The sequence below is a fragment of the Leptidea sinapis genome, chromosome 3 (assembly GCF_905404315.1).
Source record: "Leptidea sinapis chromosome 3, ilLepSina1.1, whole genome shotgun sequence".
NCBI classification, from domain to species: domain Eukaryota; kingdom Metazoa; phylum Arthropoda; class Insecta; order Lepidoptera; family Pieridae; genus Leptidea; species Leptidea sinapis.
The window spans coordinates 5,226,058-5,247,394 of record NC_066267.1 but is presented as its reverse complement, the minus strand read 5'-3'; the positions used below and the strand labels follow the sequence as shown (position 1 = coordinate 5,247,394).

The 21,337-nt window shown below is 34.7% G+C and overlaps 1 protein-coding gene across 1 annotated transcript in view; it reads right to left on the bottom strand.

Moving 5' to 3' along the window:
* Positions 1 to 21,337, bottom strand: part of LOC126979392 (glypican-1) — a 149,034-nt gene that overhangs the window by 19,321 nt on the left and 108,376 nt on the right. The window lies entirely within an intron of this gene.

The window sequence follows — 21,337 nt, the reverse complement described above, 5'->3', positions numbered from 1 at the left end:
CTGTTCGCGATAAACTCAAAAACAACTGCACCAATTTTCATTCTGTTTTCACCAATGGATAGCGTGCTTCTCGAGGAAGGTTTTAGTATATAATTTGTAAAAATTTTTTATACTTTTTTGATGATATTTAATGGTGGTGTTGGAAAAAGTAAGCCGTATGGGAGCTTTCAACGAAAACGCAGTCTAAAAAACCCTTTGAGATAAGAATACTTCTACATTTTTTTTCCTATCGACAGAACAGAGTCTGTCGGGTCAGCTTGTATCTTACAATACGGTTACCCGTAAGATCCTTAGGCCTCTTATTCCGTGAAAAAAAAACATCCATTTCTATATTCATGTTATGAATTATCTTAAGTGATCATTCTGCTAAGATCCAGTTCATTCATTCACACTCTGTTTCTACCAATTCGACAGTTTCTCTCGTTCCAATCCGGCGAGTCAACATCTTATTAGGATGCCTCGTGTAGAGGTGCCGAACCAAATGAAACGGACAGGCCACAATAATCGGCCAAGAGTGAGTATGCCGTGTGGCAATCGATTTAACAAACTAAAACTGTATGAAACAAGTGAGGCCAAGAGACCGGTAGTTGAACTATATGGCGGCAGCAGCGACACTATACTATCGACAATATTGATAGTTTAACCCGGTCTATCGGTCGGGGATAAGCGTGCACTGATTACTTAGTGAAGGACGCGTACAACACCTTAACTCTAAGCAGTGCGGTTGGGCTTTACGCATTCTGCATGTAGAGTGTAGACTAATAATTAAGCTTAGAGGAATCAAAACTTAAGATAACCATTTAGATAATTATAGATTTCAGCAAACAAACGCTATTAAAGTCGATTTATTTACGACGTCAGCGTTTACTATCTGATAAAAGATACTATCAATACAGATGTATCGATATCTTTTACGCAATGTAAAAATATCGTCAGCATAATAAATACTCGTAGTAACATGTTTATCGAAAGTTATATTTAGCGCACGCCAGAAGGTATTCAGACATTAAATGGTAACATAAAAATGATAGCGTAGACATAGTACAGATAATAAAAGTCGTAACACACAGAAAGCGGTTTTGCGTTCGAGCGTTCCTTTTTCTGTGTAGGCGACTGCATTTGCTCAAGCTGCGCTGTTGACTGACGCAGTCAGAATGTTTGCTTTATTAATATATCTATGTTTTTTTTATTTATTTATCATATAACATATACTGATATAAAAACTAGGTAAACTTAGCGTCTAAAAAAACCACAAAGGTTAACAGCTAATAACACTTAATAATACGTCACAACTTAAGCTATAAATTAAATTAACAACAGTGAAAATATTTTTAAAAACATAAAAACTAACAAATATAACTTATAAATATGACTTACGGCCGTTCCCAATATTTAGTCTATCTCTTACTTGAGATAAAAATCGTAACTATCGTTGACTTTTCTGTCCCAATAAACTTATCGACTCGTAACTCACCTTATCCGTACACGCTGTCTGTCAATGGGACGACGTATAGCTTACCAGCGATAGAAGTTTGTATGGAAATTGCAATTCACGCGTCCCAATATAAGGCGATAAGAATGAGGTATCGGGTATATTGGGACAACTTCAGATTATTGACAGCTAATTACTGACAGTAGCAGGTAGTAATTTATCTCTATCTGTAGATAGTTTATTGGGAACGGCCATTAGCAGGTTCAAATTCTCTTAGCTGCTATAGTATTTGTAATAGATAATCTTTTAGTCTGTAATTAATGTTTTTAGTATTTAAAATTTTGCCGCTCAATGAAGGGTCATAGCTCATTTAGCAAGCGAGGTAGGTATTAGGTAATCCGCAGTTCGTTCGCCGTACACGTTATGTTATATATTGCTATCTTAAATCATAATTATACTATTCCCGTTTACTTATAGGAAGGAAGAATGTTAGTAGCCGACATACAGGATTTCTAGTCACATATTAGTATGTATAAGTAATTCGGCCGGAATGATCATGGGCTTTCTTTTCTATGATAGAAAAGGGTATGTCTTGATATCGACAACGGAGCTACTGTTACTGGTTTTTTATCTCGTCGGCTAAGTCGCGTTACTAGGTCTTTTGTGGGGCGATGTATATGCTTTTACAACAAGATCCCAGAAAATGTTCAAAACAAAAGTATTACGTTATTCAAAAGAATTGTTAAAAAACGTTTGTGTGTTTAAAATACTATAACATAAATGACTTTCTTAATGATACCACAGATTGGGAATGGAGTGACCGCCCTCAGGCTATTAAATAATAATTTTTATTGTACAATATTACTTTGTAAACATATTTATTTGATGGAAAAAAAGCCCGCTGAGTTTGTTGCGCCCATTCTTCTCAGGTCTGATGCATTCATTTTGGAATGGGTGGTAGTTTTTTTTTGACTTTCAATAAGTGATGTCACATCCTATTTTGAATATATTTGAATTTGAATTTATGTGCAGAACAAATCAGCGTAAATTCATGAGAAACCACGAGGCAAACTAGAAAAGGAATTTCAAGTGTTGATTTGAACGCAAAACGCGAACGCCTGACCGCTTTCTGTTTGATAGGACACTATACTGTTGTTTACGTTCATATTTTAATTCGTGCTGAGCTCATTGTATACTTTTAATGATGTATCGACCAATTTCAAGTCTTACATCATCAACTATTTGTATAAATATTATTTTACTATTATTTGAATTTAGGTCATGAAAACATAGTATCTCTGTCAAAGTTATAGATGAATATAATATTATGTAATCTCTTTTCGGAGTGACTGGTTTTGCCTTGATTTAACGAACGTCTTTCGGCAATCGCCAAAATAAATTCTAATTTCTACCTTCTATTATGTTCATAGACAAAGTTAGACATGGCATGTTTACTATACAGAAATATAAAAAAGATACTTTTAGAAGTGCCATGGGCGCATTTTTATGTATAAGATTCCCAATTAATTCGTATTACCATCATTCTGCACATCACTACTTCACTATTATCTCAATATCCGGAGCGTCGCAAGCGTATATGGGCGACAGTCGTCCCGCAAGGAATTAACTCTAATTTGTAATTGTAATTGTAATTTGTAAATTGTAAATATATTATAAAGCTGCAGTGTTTGTTTGTTTGAACGCGCTAATCTCTGGTACTACTGGTCCGATTTGAATGATTCTTTCAGTGTTGGGTAGTCCATTTATCGAAGAAGGCTATAGGCTATGGTTTTTTTTTCAAAATTAGGGATCCGTAATAAAATTGCTATTTTGTAACACAAGGTGTAAAATCGAAAATATATTTTTGCGTGCGCTGCAAAAACTATTGACAATAGAACAAAATGATGTACAGGCTATAATATAGGCAATATTTTATTACTTATAAAACTATCGCGTGAATTATACTTTATATGGCAAAACAACGTTTGCCGGGTCAGCTAGTTCGTAAATCAGTCTTGAATGAGAATGACACGCACCGTCACGCTTGGCTATGTAACACTAATAGTACAGGCTATGCCTAGTTTCGGGCAAGATAATTTGTGTAAGAGTGTGGCAATATTGTTATATTGTAAAAAAAACTATGATTAAATTACATAAAATTAAAACTATCATTACGGGGAACCATGATTACTGACAGTATTCCCGCGTTGGATAGCTAGGCTGATCCGAAATAGCTGCCAGCGCTTGGGTTTCCAGTAGTCCTATTGAGGCGAGAAGATAGTACTTTGTATATTCGCCACGTCTCTGGGGCCCACGGGCCAAGTGTCTCGATACTAAGCGGCACTAAGATGTAACACTCACTGAGACTGACATATTTGCGACGCCTGCTGTCTTCGGCAGTCGAAGCAGCAGCCCCAGCACCAACTGATGCAACTTGAACACGAGAAGGAGCCAGAGTGTCTACGCAAGTCGCGTCCCACACCAGCGCCCTTCCCCGTATCCAAATTCATTATCAAAAAACAGTAAGTATAATCTTGAATTAAGTGTGTTAACTGTTAATTTGACCTTGTAAACAGAGATTTTAATTTATTTTGATGGCTAGATCAAGTCGTCTAATATTGAGCTAGCGACTGTAATATAATATGTTGCATGTCAGTATTTGCGCGTGATTGACGTATGACGTCACGCGTGACAAAATTATCGCCGGCCGTGCCAATATCAGAGGTCGTTGCTCTGATTGTAAGACGACTTACTTGCTCTATAAATGTATTGATCACTCACCATTCAATTCACTTCAAACTATTAGATCAATGTTCTTCTTTACGTTACTCCAAGTTTCAAATTTCTTCTACCTGTCATGTAATTCTGTAGTGACAAAGGTAAGATAGAGACAAAAAGTATTAAATTTGGAATAAATTTAGTTCGCGTTTATTAATACCACAGTATCAGTAATATGTTATTTTTTTAAAGTGGTAACCCTCACTTCTGGGATTGATTACACAAAATAAAATCGAACAGAACGCGAGAGATCTCGGTTTCGGCTAATACACACAAAAATTAACTGAAAACTCGAACACGTTTTCTGAAGAATAAATTTGAAACAGCGACGCGTCTAGTCTTGTCTTTGGCGACAGTGCAAATCAAGGAGTGTAGTTTATTCAAATTCAAAAACACTTTATTCATGTAGGTCACGGAAATGACATTTATGAATGTCAAAAAAAAAAAATTGTTTCTTATTGAATTTACCGCTACTTCGTAAAGAGTTGAGCTAATGAGAAGAAGTAGCAAGAAACTAATTGCCACTCTTTTAAGTCAAGATTTACATTTTAATTGTTTTACAAATCATTTCAATTACAATATATGCAAAGTGACGCAACAAAAATACTCAAATGTCAAAAACTGAAACACGAGTAAGTCAAAAAAAGAAAAAAAAGTAAATTAATACTTATAAACACAAGAATTATTGAGTGTAGTAGATGCATCAATCCACACATACCGTAAATAAATAGAGGCATTATGTGAGCATTTCATAAAATAAAATATATAATAACTTATCAACCTGACATGCTATTAGTTCCTAAGTGTGCGTGTTAGGCAATAAGGGGACGAGGATTCGATTTAAAAATATTTTAAATTTGTAAATAAATTTCAACACTATTTACTATTTATATGGAAACTAGTGGACCCGACAGACGTTGTCCTGTACACACGTCTTAAATTTGAAAAATCGGTCCAGCCGTTAGGAGGAGTTCACTAACATACGCATGAGCAGGAGAATTATATAATATGGACGGAATTGAGAATCTAAACCAATCTCAAATTCACTGAAACAAACAAAAAAATCATCAAAATCGGTCCAGCCGTTTAGGATGTAGTTTAATTGTGAATCTAAACCATTCTCGAATCCACCTGAAGACACACACCAATCTCAAATTCACTGGAACACACAAAAATATCATCAAAATCGGTCCAGCCGTTTAGGAGGTAGTTCAATTGTGAATCTAAACCATCCTCGAATCCACTTGAAGACACACAGAAAGTTTCATCAAAATCGGTCCAGCCGTCTAAGAGGAGTTCAGTGACATACACACGCACACAAGAAATATATATATTAAGATAATGTCTCAAAAGGCTGACTACTGGGTATTTTACCCTATTACTCGTACGCAATAATTTCTTAGCACTCTGTAGGTTAATAATATAATAGAGATATGGAAATTTATTGAAGCAACGAAAGTTGCGGAAATCCATATTTTCTCGAGTGTTAATTCCGCCAATATTTGTCTTCAAACAAGTCAAGTCAACACCTCTACACGAAGTAAGAGATATTTACTTTTACGCAAAAATCTAATGTAAAAACAGTTACAATTACACGCGTTTTAATCCTTTAAAAGTGTTTTATTTCAACATTCCGATAATAGAGATATATATAGAGATATATTATGTATTCACCATAGGCAGCGACATTAACATAATATATAACACTTGGTAAAGGTCTTGTAAAATCAGTTCGCAAAAGGGGCTTTGACATGAGGAGAAGAACTAATAAGAAATTCCCAGCACATCTATTTGACAACCTGTATAGCCGAGTGGTTAGCGATCCTACCAACTAAGCTAGAGGTTCCGGGTTCGAATCCCGGTAGGTGCAAGCATTTATATGATGAATATAGATGTTTGTTTCGGAGTTATGGATGTTTAAATGTATTTATCTATGTTTATATTAATATAATATGTATGTTAAAGTAAGTATATTGTATTAAATATATCATTGACTTGTAACCCATAACACAGGCTATATATGTTTAACTTGGGGCAAGATAATTTGTGGAAAAAGTGTGTCAATATTATTATTATTATCTATTAAATCTTATATCAACTTAGCCTAACTAATATAGTATTAATTAAACTAAGTTTAACCGTACAACAAACAACTTTATAATATACTGACCCCTATAGCTCAGTGGTTAGTGACCCTGCCTACTGAGCTAGAGATCCCAGGTTCGAATACCGGTAGGTGAAATCATTGATATAAATATTTTCACAATGCTTTTGAAAATAATCGCACCACTTATCCCGTAGGATAAGTAGTGTTTCTAATAGTTAATTAAAATATTTTATATTATTTTAGTTGTCACTAGCATTAAACTAGGCCGGGCCTGTATTTTAATGTAATGTTAACACCAGGAACAGACATAAACTGATGATGCCTACTACTCAGCTTAGTCGAGTTAGCAAGTCTTTTGTGGGGCGATGTATATGCTTTTACAACAAGATCCCAGAAAATGTTCAAAACAAAGGTGTTACGGTATTCAAAAGAATTGTTAAAAAACGTTTGTGTGGTAAAGGTTACTATAACATAAATGACTTTCTTAATGATACCACAGATTGGGAATGGAGCGACCGGCTATTAAATAATAAGTTTAATTGTACAATGTTACTTTGTAAATGTTACTTTAATTGTAAAACATATATTTGATGAAAAAAAAAAGCCCGCTGAGTTTGTTGCGCCCATTTTTCTCAGGCCTGAGGCATTCACTTTAGAATGGGTGGAAGTTTTTTTTGACTTTCAATAAGTGATTTCACATCCTATTTTGAATAAAAATATTTGAATTTGAATTTGAATAATACTAGTTACTTCCAGATACATTGTTTTTTACAGATAACTTCAATACATAAAAGCGTATATAAGAATTTAAATTATGGAAAAAAAAAAATTAACAGTTCTACGAGAAAATAAATAACATTTGTCTATCATACATATTACTGGTTAGTACTTGAGCGGTCAGTAATAAAATTGAGGGTATACTTAAAAACATTTGGGTTGACTACAAAGATGATATGATATGATGACTATGAATGTTTGTTTCCGAGTCGTGGATGTTTATATGTATTTATGTATGTTTAAGTAAGTATATTGTATTAAATATATCGTTGTATGCACCCATAGTACAGGCTTTGCCTAGTTTGGGGCAAGATAATTTGTGTAAGAGTGTGTCAATATTATTATTATTATACTAGCTTTTACCCGCGACTTCGTTCGCATTGAATAGTTACTTTGGGCAATTTCTTTTAGGATACTTTTCAAATAATACACTTTCAATCCGCTCTTCTATACTATATATAATATTATAAAGCTGCAGTGTTTATTTGTTTGAACGCGCTAATCTCTGGTACTACTGGTCCGATTTGAATGATTATTTCAGTGTTGGGTAGTCCATTTATCGAGGAAGGCTATAGGCTATGTTTTTTTTTTTTTCAAAATTAGGGATCCGTAATAAAATTATAAACAAGGTGTAAAATCGAAAACCTATTAATGCGTGCGCTGCAAAAACTGTTGAAAATAGAACAAAATGATGTACAGGCTATAATATAGGCAATATTTTATTACTTATAAAACTATCGCGTGAATTATACTTTATATGGCAAAACAACGTTTGTCGGGTCAGCTAGTCTATGATAGAGCGCATATACCTTGTCAATGTGACAGTCTCTTTAATAGTATGTATTTCCCTGTGAACTTTAAAATCCTATTTCTTCACCATGCAAGTAAAGTTTCAAAAATTCTCGAACAAATGTATATAAATTAATACTTATTAACTGCCTAAATGTTTCATGGTTGTATCTTCTTATAATGACGAATTTCCATTCAAACTGCCACCCTCTATTTCAACACCTCCAATTATTTTTTGCAATAAAAGGTAGCCTATGTCCTTTTTCAAGCTCTAGTCTGTCTCTGTACTAAATTTTATCAAAATCGGTTCGGTGGTTTAGGCGTGAAAGCGTAACAAACAAACTTACATTCACATTTATAATATTAGTAGGGATGTTATGATTAAACCAGTAAAGTGTTTCTGACATAAGAAAAAAATTTCACGTATTCGAGATTTAGATAATTTATACGTCTAGATCTCTATAGAGGCTCTCCTCTTGATGAAAACAGGCCAGGTTTATTACTTTAGTGTGCGTTGTATGCCACTTTGCGATACTGTACGTGCGTTGCTTAAAATAGAGGTTAACAGTCAACCTCAATTTTTTTTTCGACTTTTTCGCAATGCACAATCTATCTAGACGTATAAATGACCTAAGATTCGAGACATATAAACCTCATTTTTTATTATTTTAATTTACATCGATATCAACGCAAAAAATATAAGAAAGATAACAAACTCACATATATATTTCCTGCCGTAGGTTTTTCTCGGTTGCACACAAAGTTATTTATATTATATTCCACGACTTATATAACTTACTAAGTTATTTTAACTTACTAACGGATGTAACATTATAATGGAGCACCTAACGTAACTAATATTAATCAAGCAATCATTTTACTTTCATATTAAGTAATCTTTTAATATTTCTACAATAGGAAGTCTAATTTATTTTACGAAAGCGATTGAATATAATGGAATAGAAATATATTTATTTACCATATACAAAATAGGATATGAAATCACTTATTTTATTATTATTCATACATTAAGAATCATAGTTAATGTTAAAAAGTGCCATCATATTACTCTGACTCGTAAAAAAAAATACAATTGAATTTAACTACAAAATTAATGGCACATGTATACTAGAGATGAAACGGATATCCGGTAACTATCCGGTATCCGGCCTATCCGGCGGCCTTAATACTATCCGGCCGCATACCGGATAACTACCTACTATTCGGCCGGATAGGCATCAGGCCGAATTAAAAAAAATCTGCATAAAAAAATATATTTTTAAGTAATAATTTGCTTTATTTAGTTAGTTTTAGTATCATTTAAGAAATATAATTAGTTTTAGTTGTAAATTTTTAATCACACCATAGTAAATGAATGTAATAGAAAAAAAATAATTAATTAGTACTCATACTGCACTAAAGGCAAATTATGGTGGATAAATACTAATTTCTCTGCATTGAGAGGTTGCTAACTTCGCTCATTAACGAAAAGAACCGAATCTAACCGAGTCTACTCGATAGTCGCGCGCCGCCTACGCAAGTCTGTGTTTGTGTGTGCGATACAACAAACAGCTAAGTTCCGCCGGATATCCGGCGGCCGGATATTCGGCTATTCGGCCACATGGTTGGCCGAATATCCCGCATCCGGTATCCGGCCAAACTGCTATCCGTTTCATCTCTAATGTATACCCAGGGTGACTGCGGTTAGAGACCTGGGTATCCAAATCGATGCTAAGTTTTAATGAATGAGCACGTTGATAATGTAACAAATAGAGCTTTCAAACAACTGGGTTTCATAAAACGAGTGACCCGTTCCTTCAGTGATCTGGAATGTATAAAAGCACTTTACTGTGCGTACGTCCGGAGTATTCTTGAATGCGCATGTAATGTTTGGACACCCCAATATATTATACATATCGAAAGATTGAAACCATACAGAGACAGTTTATTAAATACTTAACTTTAAAAGATTTTAAAGAATTCAACAGTTATGAGGAAGCGTGTTCTCACTATGGTATCGACACACTGGAATAAAGAAGGAATCGAAGTGAGATGTTACTTCTGCAAGCAATTTTGAGGGGCTCCATCGACTGTCCTAGTCTACTGTCAGCCTTTTCATTAAACGCTCAATCTTTAAGATCGCGTCACACGCGCCGTTTGCATGTTCCCAAACCTAATACAAATTATGCCCAATATTCCATAATTCCGCGTCTGTCACGAACTTATAATAAACAGTACGCTGAGTTTGACGTATTTCACAAAAATTAAGTTAAAAACAGAAATAATAAAACATCATCGTAAAAAGTGATAATAATAGGTAAAAGTAATATACTATTACACACACCACACACACACACACACACACACACACACAAACACACACACACACACACACACACACACGCGCGCGCGCTATTGTAATCTTTATTTGTTAGTATATTATATAGTACATTTTTAATTAAGTCTATTCTGTTAATATATGATTTCTTTTTATAATTTAATAAATAAATAAATTATTATTAGTCATGAAGGCCTTGACATGGGGAGAAGAACTGATAACAATCTCTCAGTCCATCTTATATATATATATATATATGAGCTAGAGGTCCCGGGTTCGAATCCCGTTAGGTGCAACCATTTGTATGATGAATATGAATGTTTGTTTCCGAGTCGTGGATGTTATATATTTTGACATTGATTTTTGACAACTGACAAGCCATTGAGATTCAAAAGATGTCTGTTTCCATTGACAGTTTGCAACTGGCAACATTGCATGATATAGAGACGTATCAGTTATGGGAGATTTATCTAAGGAATATGAATAAGGAATTTTATCGAACGTTCGATAGGCTTAAAACACGTTTTAACTAAATTAGCTTTATACCTTCGAAAAGCGTTTTATTAGGAATAAGGCAGTTATATATAGAAATAACAACTTAACATAGGTACTTAAAATAATATTATACAATTTTAGATTGCCTTTTTTTATGAAAATAAGGGACGAGACGAGCTGAACGTTCAGCTGATGATAATTGATACGCCCTACCCATTACAATGCAGTGCCGCTCAGGATTCTTGAAAAACCCAAAAATTCTGAGCGGCACTACAATTATTGCGCTCGTCACCTTGAGACAAAAGATGTTAAGTCTCATTTTCCCAGGAATTTCACTAGCTACGGCGCCCTTCAGACCGAACCACAGTAATGTTTACACATTACTGCTTCACATCAGAAATAGCCGCCGTTGTGGTACCCATAATCTAGCCGGCTTCCTGTGCTAAGGAGCCTCCCACTGGTAATCTGGACAGAACCAGACAATGCCATACCAGATAATTACATCCAACCATCTGAAACCCATATCGTTTAGAATAAAGTAATTTTGGTTGATTTTTTGAACCCCGAATTCCATAAGGAATGCAATTAAATAGTTTTTTTTTTAAAAAAGCTTGCTACTTACCAATATTTGAGAGTCCATAAGCAATTGAGAACTATTTCATAAAAAAAACAACGCCTTTAAGAAATTGATTGATATGTCGGGTGAAGACTGGTCTTTCATTCCAATTCTAAAAATATCTTCAAACGTTGTCTGCAGTTCGAAAGCAATATTGAAGCTCGAAAAAATTTAATATCCTGGGTTTAAATAATACACACGATTCATTTAGATGTCTACTTTACATTTGATTAAATAAAAGATCTGAAGTTGGAAATTTTTTTGCTTTTTGTACATATGACAATAGGCTTTCAAAGTGTTTTATTGCCTTGATAACGACTTGACATAAAAGCTCAAAGATAGTAAATACATAAAATATCGAAATGCCTTTTATTAAAATAAAATATCTAATAATTTATTAAATAAAAAAAGATGAAATGAAGATTTAAATTAATGTTGTATACTGAAGGGTAGAATAGATAAAAATGGTAAAAATTTTACTAAGACATGGGACATATGGATGGACATTATTAATGAATATTAATATTAATAATAATTTTACAGAAATAATCTTTAGCTTATAGTCCCGGAAAACTGTTACAAAAGTTTGTCCGCAGGATCAAGTCGCTTGCAACAAAATAGTGGTAGTTTATATGAACATTGATTATAGATAGTCAATACATATTGATGATAATTGATATTTTAAATGGTGATAAATTGGTAAAAAAAAATATTTAAAGGTTAAACAATGACGTTCTATACACATAGACGAATCACGTCGTGTAAAATCAAAGCCGAAATATACAGTATCATGCCACAAATTATCTATGTATATAAAAATGAATTGCTGTTCGTTAGTCTCGCTAAAACTCGAGAACGGCTGGTCCGATTTGTCAAAGTTAGGTCTTGAATTATTTGTGGAAGTCCAGAGGAGGTTTAAAAGCATTGCATGCATAAATAGGAAAATGCTGCTAAATTAAATAAAAACAACAAATTTATTTTTCCTTTAATGTGTCCATACATAATTTCTATGAGAGAATTTATTGACGCACGGTTTGATAGTTCTGCTGTGAAACAATTTCATTACGTGCATATTTTACGAAGTAATTTTTGATGTTATGATATATTATTGACAAATTCATATAAAAACATTATTTTATTTATTATATACAGAACAACGTCTGTTGGGACAGCTAGTACTATAATAACTTTGGATTGTTATATCTATATACATTGCCGCATTTACTTCAGTTGTTTATAATATACTTGGTCAATAAGCAGCAATGTAAAGCATTTATTCAGTTTAGGTTTGATTCGGACAGCGACAGTTGACACACAAAGAAGTAAAATGTGCTTACATTGTCTTTAAGAACACTTTTGCCGTTTCGCTTTCAGACTGCGAATGATATGTCCTTGTATTTGTTTAAAACACTATTCCCTTTCATAGATAATATCTTTGATAGAGCTCAGCAGAGCAAATTACAAGCGATTAACAAGAAACCAATCAATTATCACGCTATTGTCACGCATCTCAATTGTCATACAAGTGTCGAACACGCGCGTCTTTTTGACCGCCCAACTGCACGCACGCCGTGAAGACAACACCTTCACTAAGAAGTAGTTGTGGTGAAGAAGTGTGGCACTCGGGGACTGCCGCGGTAAAGCTATTGCATAGCATTTTTTATCAAGTTATGCAATAATAATTATTTATTTACTTTATTTATGCAGTATTTTTTTTAATAAAATTAATTTAAAAAAAAAAGCAAACGGGAAGTGTAATTGTGTGTGAAGTAAAATTATACTTGCAAGATTTGATTACAGACAGACAACGGGACAGGTGAAACTAAATAAAAATGCTTGTCATAATAATAAAAAATAAAAAAACGTGATAAAAAAAGATATTAAATAAAAATCAAGACGTACCCCAGGCTCGAACCTGGGACCTTCTGCACAAAAAGCATACGTGATAACCGCTGTTCTACGGCAACTGAAATGACCGTGGCGAAATATCTATATGTATACATCTAGTAAGTAAGTGTTAGGTTATTTTCGTTTCAGAATTTCTGGATTCGGTCTCCACGCTCAAGGCCCGCGATAGAAACTATGCAATAGCTTAATATATTATTATTATAAATAAATCACGCACGGCTACAGAATTAAAATTCAAACAATTTGTTATGTTTTTAAAGTGATAACCCTCACTTCTGGGATTAATCTCAAGTCTCAACCTATTAGGCAAATATTGGGTTTGAGCAGGTTATCAACTGTAAAGTAGATCCTGCAGAGTGTCTTACATATATTATATTAGGAAATTAACTTGAGATGTCGATTGCTCTTGTAAATCTAAACATTGTAATCTAAACGGTGAGCTCAGTTGGTTAGAGCACTGGCACGGAACGCCAGAGGTAAGGATAAAATTCTGTTTTTCAAATTTTATTTGTGTTCTGTTCTATTTCTGTATTGTGACAGTGCTATATGTTAATGAGTGGCACTCCACAAGAGCAACATTGTCGAATCATCAGGGAGTTTATTGAATTAGGTTTTATTTTGCGGATATCTATAACTTCCTCCTATCTTCTTCCGCTAAATGAGAATGGCATCAGACTGACTTCACTGAGTCTCGTACCAGAATTGGTAAGTCTAAATGTCATGATGGTGCATGGTGTAGAGGCGAAACACGTGGCGAGTTGAATGAAGACAAAACTTAGCGGAACTTTCACTCAAGGAAAATCACAAAATTTGGATCATACAGGAGCGTTCAATATTAAAATTTTGAATATTTCTCGTTTGATTTTAAAAAGTTATTGATGGCTTTTTACTGATTAGGTTTTTTTATGGAAATAGGGGACTTGACGAGCAGGACGTTCAGCTGGTAGTAATTAATACGCCTTGCCCATTACAATGCAGTGCCGCTCAGGATTCTTGAAAAACCCAATTCTGAGCGGCACTACAATAATTGCGCTCGTCACCATGAGTCATACGATGTTAAGTCTCATTTGCACAGTAATTTCACGGCACCATTCACCACTGGTAACGTAGGTACTTACTTTCGATATCAGTTTTTTTTTTACCAGTAATATTTAGTTAAGGATTATACCCTGTAGGTATAGATATTTGTCTCTTGTCAATTCAGTATAGGCCAGTATTAGTGGGAGGCTCCTTTGCACAGGATGCCGGCTAGATTATGGATACCACAACGGCGCCTTTTTCTGCCGTGAATCAGTAATGTGTAAGCATTACTGGGTTCCGGTCTGAAGGGCGCCGTAGCTTGTGTAATTACTGGGCAAATGAGACTTAACATCTTATGTCTCAAGGTGACGAGCGCAGTTGTAGTGCCGCTCAGAATTTCTGGGGTTTTTCAAGAATCCTGGGCAGGGCCCGTATATCAGCTGAAGTCTGGCTCGTGTCGTCCCTTATTTTCATAAAAAAAAGTATTATTGTTGAAACAAACATGTCTTCACAGTCGACAAGCATGGCTCGAAGGCCTTCACTCGTGTTTCCGAATATCTTGACGATTTCAACGGACACGTTATCAATGGGTGTGACCAATTATTGTGAAATCAATCGCATAACGCTGAAGCTCTAAACGATTACTGTCTATCATTTCCTTTTCCTACAATTATAATCGCTACTCACTTGTACACTGCAAGTTTGTTATCTTGTCTCAATTGATGACTATCGCGTATTAAAATATACACATACCCACACATATATCCCACACGCACACACACGTAAGTAAACTGAATGTTAAATGTACTCGCTTTGTTTTTCTTGTTTCAGATTATCTTTAGGAAGCTATTTAAGAATTTTGTCTTGCTTAAATAATATAAAATCTCTGTTGGCCCATATATATACAGATAACATTAAAACATTCATTCAAGTTAACACCTTATTTCATGTCAGTTTAGTTCAAAATGCATTGTATACGTTAGAAGCTCATTGATTGTGGCGAAAGAGAAGTCTCTTTGACACACGTTAGGGATGAAATAAAATAAAATGATGTCAGTAATCAAGGTTTTGGAATTTCACCCATAAGGCAGAAATTTCACAGAAAAGGCACTCAAAAGGGGATTGAATAAAGGTTTAATCCTTGCCTGCGATTGCTTGGAAATTTATCGTTTTACGGCCGTTCCCAATATTTGCAGATAGAGATAAATTACTACCTTCTACTGTCAGTAATTAGCTGTCAATAATCTGAAGCTGTCCAAATATAACAGATAAGTCATTCTTATCGCCTTATATTAAAACGTGTGATTTGCAATTTCCATACAAACTACTATCGCTGGTAAACTATACGTCGTCCCATTGACAGACAGCGTGTACGGATAAGGTGTGTTACCGTCGATAAACCTATTGGGACAGAAAAGTCAACGATAGTTATGATTTTTATCTCAAGTAGGCCACAACCGGAGAAAGACTGAATATTGGGAACGGCCGCTAAACAATGACGTTCTATACATAGTCATTGGTTTTAAACAAAGGTGCGCATCATTCTATGAACATAAAATTGACACTTCATTTTCAGAACATTGATTCGCTTAACAGACTGAACTAATTTATTTACATATTTATATACATTACATTATTGTAGGTACTATACTTGAATAATGAATCTATATGTACTAACAACTAAAAGATTGAGTGTTTTGTGTGTGTGTGTGAACTACACCGACGTAAATATATATTCTTTAAATATACACGGACGAAAACGTAGGGCACTGATAGTCCTCACAATCTGGATGTGTGACGGTCCTACACAGTGCGGTTTTCAAGGAGCTTTCTTCCACATACTACAAAGCTGTGTACTTCCTTGTGCGGTGTTTCCGGTACGATACGACATCATCGCCACAAGTTACGATATCATCCCCACCATCTGGATGTGTGGCGGTTATCCACAGTGCGGTTTTCAAGGAGCTTTCTTCCTCGCACTACGAAGCTGTGGAATGAGCTTCCTTGTGCGGTGTTTCCGGGAAGATACGACATGGGTACCTTCAAAAAAAGCGCGTACACCTTCCTTAAAGGCCGACAATGCTCCTGTGTGGGCGGCGGTGATCACTTAACACCAGGTGAGCCGTACGCTCGTTTGTCCTCCTTTTACATAAAAAAAAAGTCAAGAATGAGACCTAAACGGGATTCAAACCCGTATTATAACCTCGCTACCACCTGAACTTTATTTCTAACCCACCTTCAGATAAAACATAACAGTAATACGACACACGGCCGACACAACTCAACTTCATCTTATCTTTTGTTCACCAGATCAAAGGATGTGCTCATATTATGAAGAGCTTTCCTCGAGCCACTGAAAGGAGCGCTGCTTTCAAAGGATTTTCTCCGCACGGCTCTACACAAAATCTGACTAATGTCTCTCATTTTGACTTTGTGTCACTTACTTTCTAGTTTATGTTAAACGCTTAATTATTTCTTTTATTACTCATTTCCTGCGACACATTAGAAGATATTATACTAATAATTAAGAAATAAGAAAACAGATTTCATTTTTGAAATTAGATTTATAAACACATAAATATATGAAAAAGTTAAAAGGTGTTAAAAATTTCTGATTAGACAGAGTTAGCCATAATATAATGTGACGTCACATCTTCGTTGGGCCATAGTAGCTCTGTACAAATTTTTGTTTCGCGAGATAAAGAGATAGGAATACAAGACCCTTAGTCTTTATATCTTTTCTAATTGTATTTTCAGTGTAAATAATTAATTTTATATCAGTTTTTAATTAAAAAAATAAATCAATTACCAAATTATCATGGTTTATAATTTTCAGGATTTTTTTGGTTTTACATTTTAAAATATTCTAGATTTCCACAAACGTATCAAATCTTCCGAGTTTCTGAGTATCCTAACGTAGACATAGGTACCATTAAAATATGTTAATTTTTTCAATTCGGCGTAATGGACAGGATCGACGAAGCATCACTAATGTAATCTTGCAATAAACCAACCGGCAAAAGTCCAAAATACAAGAAGTGTAGAAATTTTCTAAAATTCTGGAAGGAATTAAGCTGGAAACTCTTACCGTAGAAACAGCTGAGGTTCGAGTTCCGCATCACAAATCTTGGCTACAAATTTTATTTATATAATTAATCCATAAGAAATGAGAGGTATCACTTTAAAATAACAAATTTTTTAGAAACAGGAGCCGAATAGCAAGAACCAATGTATACTAAGCACTACTGCCAGCCCCTAGCAGCCAGTAGAGGGCCACTGATGGCCTCTTCCCCGAGGTTCTCCGATGAAATGCCCTGCAAAGATCCCGGAGAACCCCTCAAAAAGGGGAACTCTCTGCTTTCGAGGAGGTTTTAGTGGGTATTACCAAACTTGGCCAACTTCTAGCTATGTAGAAGATGGTCTAAGTGGTTGAGTCCCACACTTCCTGTGGCACATAGTGCACGGGGGTAGTACGTAAAAGTATTTCCTCCTCGTTAAAAAAAAAAAAAGGGGGTAGTGGCAGGTGATGGGCACAGTGAGGTGTCCTCACTCGGTGCGCTAAAAGACTATTTATGTTGCTTTACAACTTAGATCATATTTGTAGTCTCTGTCACTAGCAGATGGCCTCTTATAGGCTACTTACCTATAAAAAAAGGGTGCGTGTACTTATGTATGCACGCAAGAAGTTATACTTCTTTGTCCTAACGAAGCAAAAATCATTAAAATGATTTATTCCTCTAACATAGAATAGCATGTTTATAGAAAGAACAATTCTGCAAAGATGTCTTTGACAATTAATTATTAAATAATGAATACAGCTGTATGGGCTTGAACCCTTTGCCTGTCCTAATAATGGACGAAGAAACCAAAAAAATAACGAATGATGCAAACGTCAGAAAATTTTAGGAACCAACTTCAACCTGTTACTTTTGTGTTACAGTGATGCGCGCGCATCTTAAAATTTCACTCTCATTATTTAAACATACGATCAATTACGTACTATATATAGGACGTCATTGCATACGATACATATATTGTCATTGGTAATAGTTCTATCAACACATTCCATTGTTTACTTCCGGGCAATTATTAATAAAAAAAAATGTATAAAGGAGAAAGTGGATCTAATAGAATATATAATTAATTAATTGGATTAGTGAAACACAATGAGGAAATGTCATTTAATGAAACAGCTATTAAGTAAGGCCTTGTTTGGTAGATGTATAAATAGTTCAGTTTATTTCTTTTAATTTATTCGCTAACTATGGTCCTAATTAGAAAGCTGGAGAGGGATGTTTGGAGTTTCCCTGCGGGATCAAATCGGAAATGAGGAAATTCTTTGGAGAACTAAAGTCACCGATATAGCCCAGTTGGTTGCGAAATTAAAGTGGCACTGGGTACATAGTTCGACGGAAAATTGGCCGTTGGGGCAGTAAAGTCCTCGAATGGCGAGCACGTTATGGAAGACGCAGTCTTGGGAGGCCCCCACACAAAAAAATCTCACAACAGTATTTATCTAGTATGTTAAATAATATATAGAAGCAATTTATATGCATGCTTTCTTATCATTTAAATCACCATATTGTAATCGGATTTTTCTACTAGTTTTAATTTTGTACTAGATTTAAACTTGATGAGAGACACACATATTTCAATGTAACGTCATTGCCGATAAAGGATTTGTCGATTTTGCAAAGTCTAATCAACTAATAATCTAACAATCTTTACAGATAATAAAATCAAAACAAAGTAAATACTTTACATTGAATATTTCAAACGGTTTGTTATTTTTTTATAGTGATACCCTTCAATTCTCGGATTAAATAGCACAATTCAAATTTGAAAGAGCGACAATATATGTTTTGTACCTACAACTTTGCCATTTGACCTTTTTTCATAGGACTTGCAGTTTTTCCGGAAATCGAGATAAACCGTTTATTACCCTTATACCCACTTTTGCCAGATCGCCCGTAATTTATTTTTGTTATATTCTCTTCCATTTCCAATGCGTTTCATCCTACTGTTATTTCTTTTGGTTCCAAATAATCGACACTGGTCTATATTGACAAATTCGTAAAAAATAATTAATTCATAAATAATAATAATAATAATAATAATAATAATAATAATAATAATAATAATAATAATAATAATAATAATAATAATAATAATAATAATAATAATAATAATAATAATAATAAATAAAACCTAATTCCTGCCGCCGAATTCCACCTTCGCACGACACGCCACAAGTTAGGATATCATCCTCACCATCTGGATGTGTGGTGGTCCTCCACAGTGCGGTTTACAAGGAGCCTTCTTCCACGTACTACAAAGCTGTGGAATGAACTTCCTTGTGCGGTGTTTCCGGGACGATACGACATGGGTACCTCCAAAAAAAGCGCGTACACCTTCCTTAAAGGCCGGCAACGCTCTTGTGATTCTTCTGGTGTTGCAAGAGATTGTGGGCGGCGGTGATCACTTAACAACAGGTGACCCGTACGCTCGTTTGTCCTCCTATTCCATAAAAATAAAAACAGTATTTTATTTATTATGTACAGAACAACGTCTGCCGAGTCAGCTAGTATATAGATAAAAATTGACAAATGAAAGTATTAGAATGTTACAATAAAGAACAGAAGAAATAATTGATGTTAACGAAAGTGTTAATAAGCTCTCTTTGGAGACTCTCCAATATATATTATATCCTACTAGCTGACCCAGAAACGTTGTATTACCATATAAATGTAACTATTGATCCATTGCCATCTTGCAACCCTATAGCGGATTTGTGGATGGAATAGAATAATATAAAAATCGCGATACAAAAATAGGGGTTGATAATGAATGTTATATCATAAAAAATTTCGTCCAAAAAAAATTTGGGGTGATCAACCCTTATCACTTAGGGGGATGAAAAATAGATATTAGCCGTTTCTCAGACCTACTGAAGATGCATATAAAATTTGGTAAAAATCAGGAAAGCCATTTCGGAGAAGTAAGGTAACCAACATTGTGACACGAGAATTTTATATATCTTATTTAACTCCAAGTATAGGCAACCCGAGAAGGCAGTACATACGTGAGTGGTATCTTAGTTTACGGACATCTAAATATACCGGCACACGTGTTGAATTCGACGCTAACTCACGAACATCTGCCGCCGTATCTGGCCTGTTAATTATAACGCCTATTAATCTACTTATAAACCATTTAGATAACAAATCACATGAGTAAAACGACGATTAACAGGTGCTAAAGACAATTTTGAACATCAAAAACGGTAGCTTATAAGACTAGACTAAGAACTAACGGCCGTTCCCAATATTCAGTCTATCTCTTACTTGAGGTAAAAATCGTAACTATCGTTGACTTTTCTGTCCCAATAAACTTATCGACGGTAACTCACCTTATCCGTGCACGCTGTCTGTCAATGGGACGACGTATAGCTTACCAGCGATATAAAGTTTGTATGGAAATTGCAATTCACGCGTCCCAGTATAAGGCGATAAGAATGACTTATCGGGTATATTGGGTAAGCTTCAGATTATTGACAGCTATTTACTGACAGTAGAAGGTAGTAATTTATCTCTATCTGTAGATAATATATAATAGGTAGTTACAATGACGTTCTGTAGTTCGGATCTATTGTAGTGATTCATAATATTCTTTAACTAATTAAGTTCTTTCCAGAATAATACTTGTAAGTATTAATACGTATAAACAGATAAATTCTTAGATTTATTGGAATCGAATTTGCTAATCTCATATCTGATGGTAAGTGTCATCGTCCGATTCAGCCTCAATTGTACATATCTTCAGTGCATCATTGATGATGTAAGGGGGGGTGTTTTCACCTAAATTCTAGTCATCCCTCAAGTTGATAACTTACACTAAAAGGGTATGAGAATGAATGTAAGTAAATTACGATTAGCGGCCGTTTTCTATAACGTACCTCTAGTTACGGATAGATTGCTATCACCGTTTAGTGACAAGATCTTATCATGTCCAATATACGGCCGTTTGCAATAACCTATCTATCCTTAGTTTGACTTACTAGAGGCAGACAAATCTATC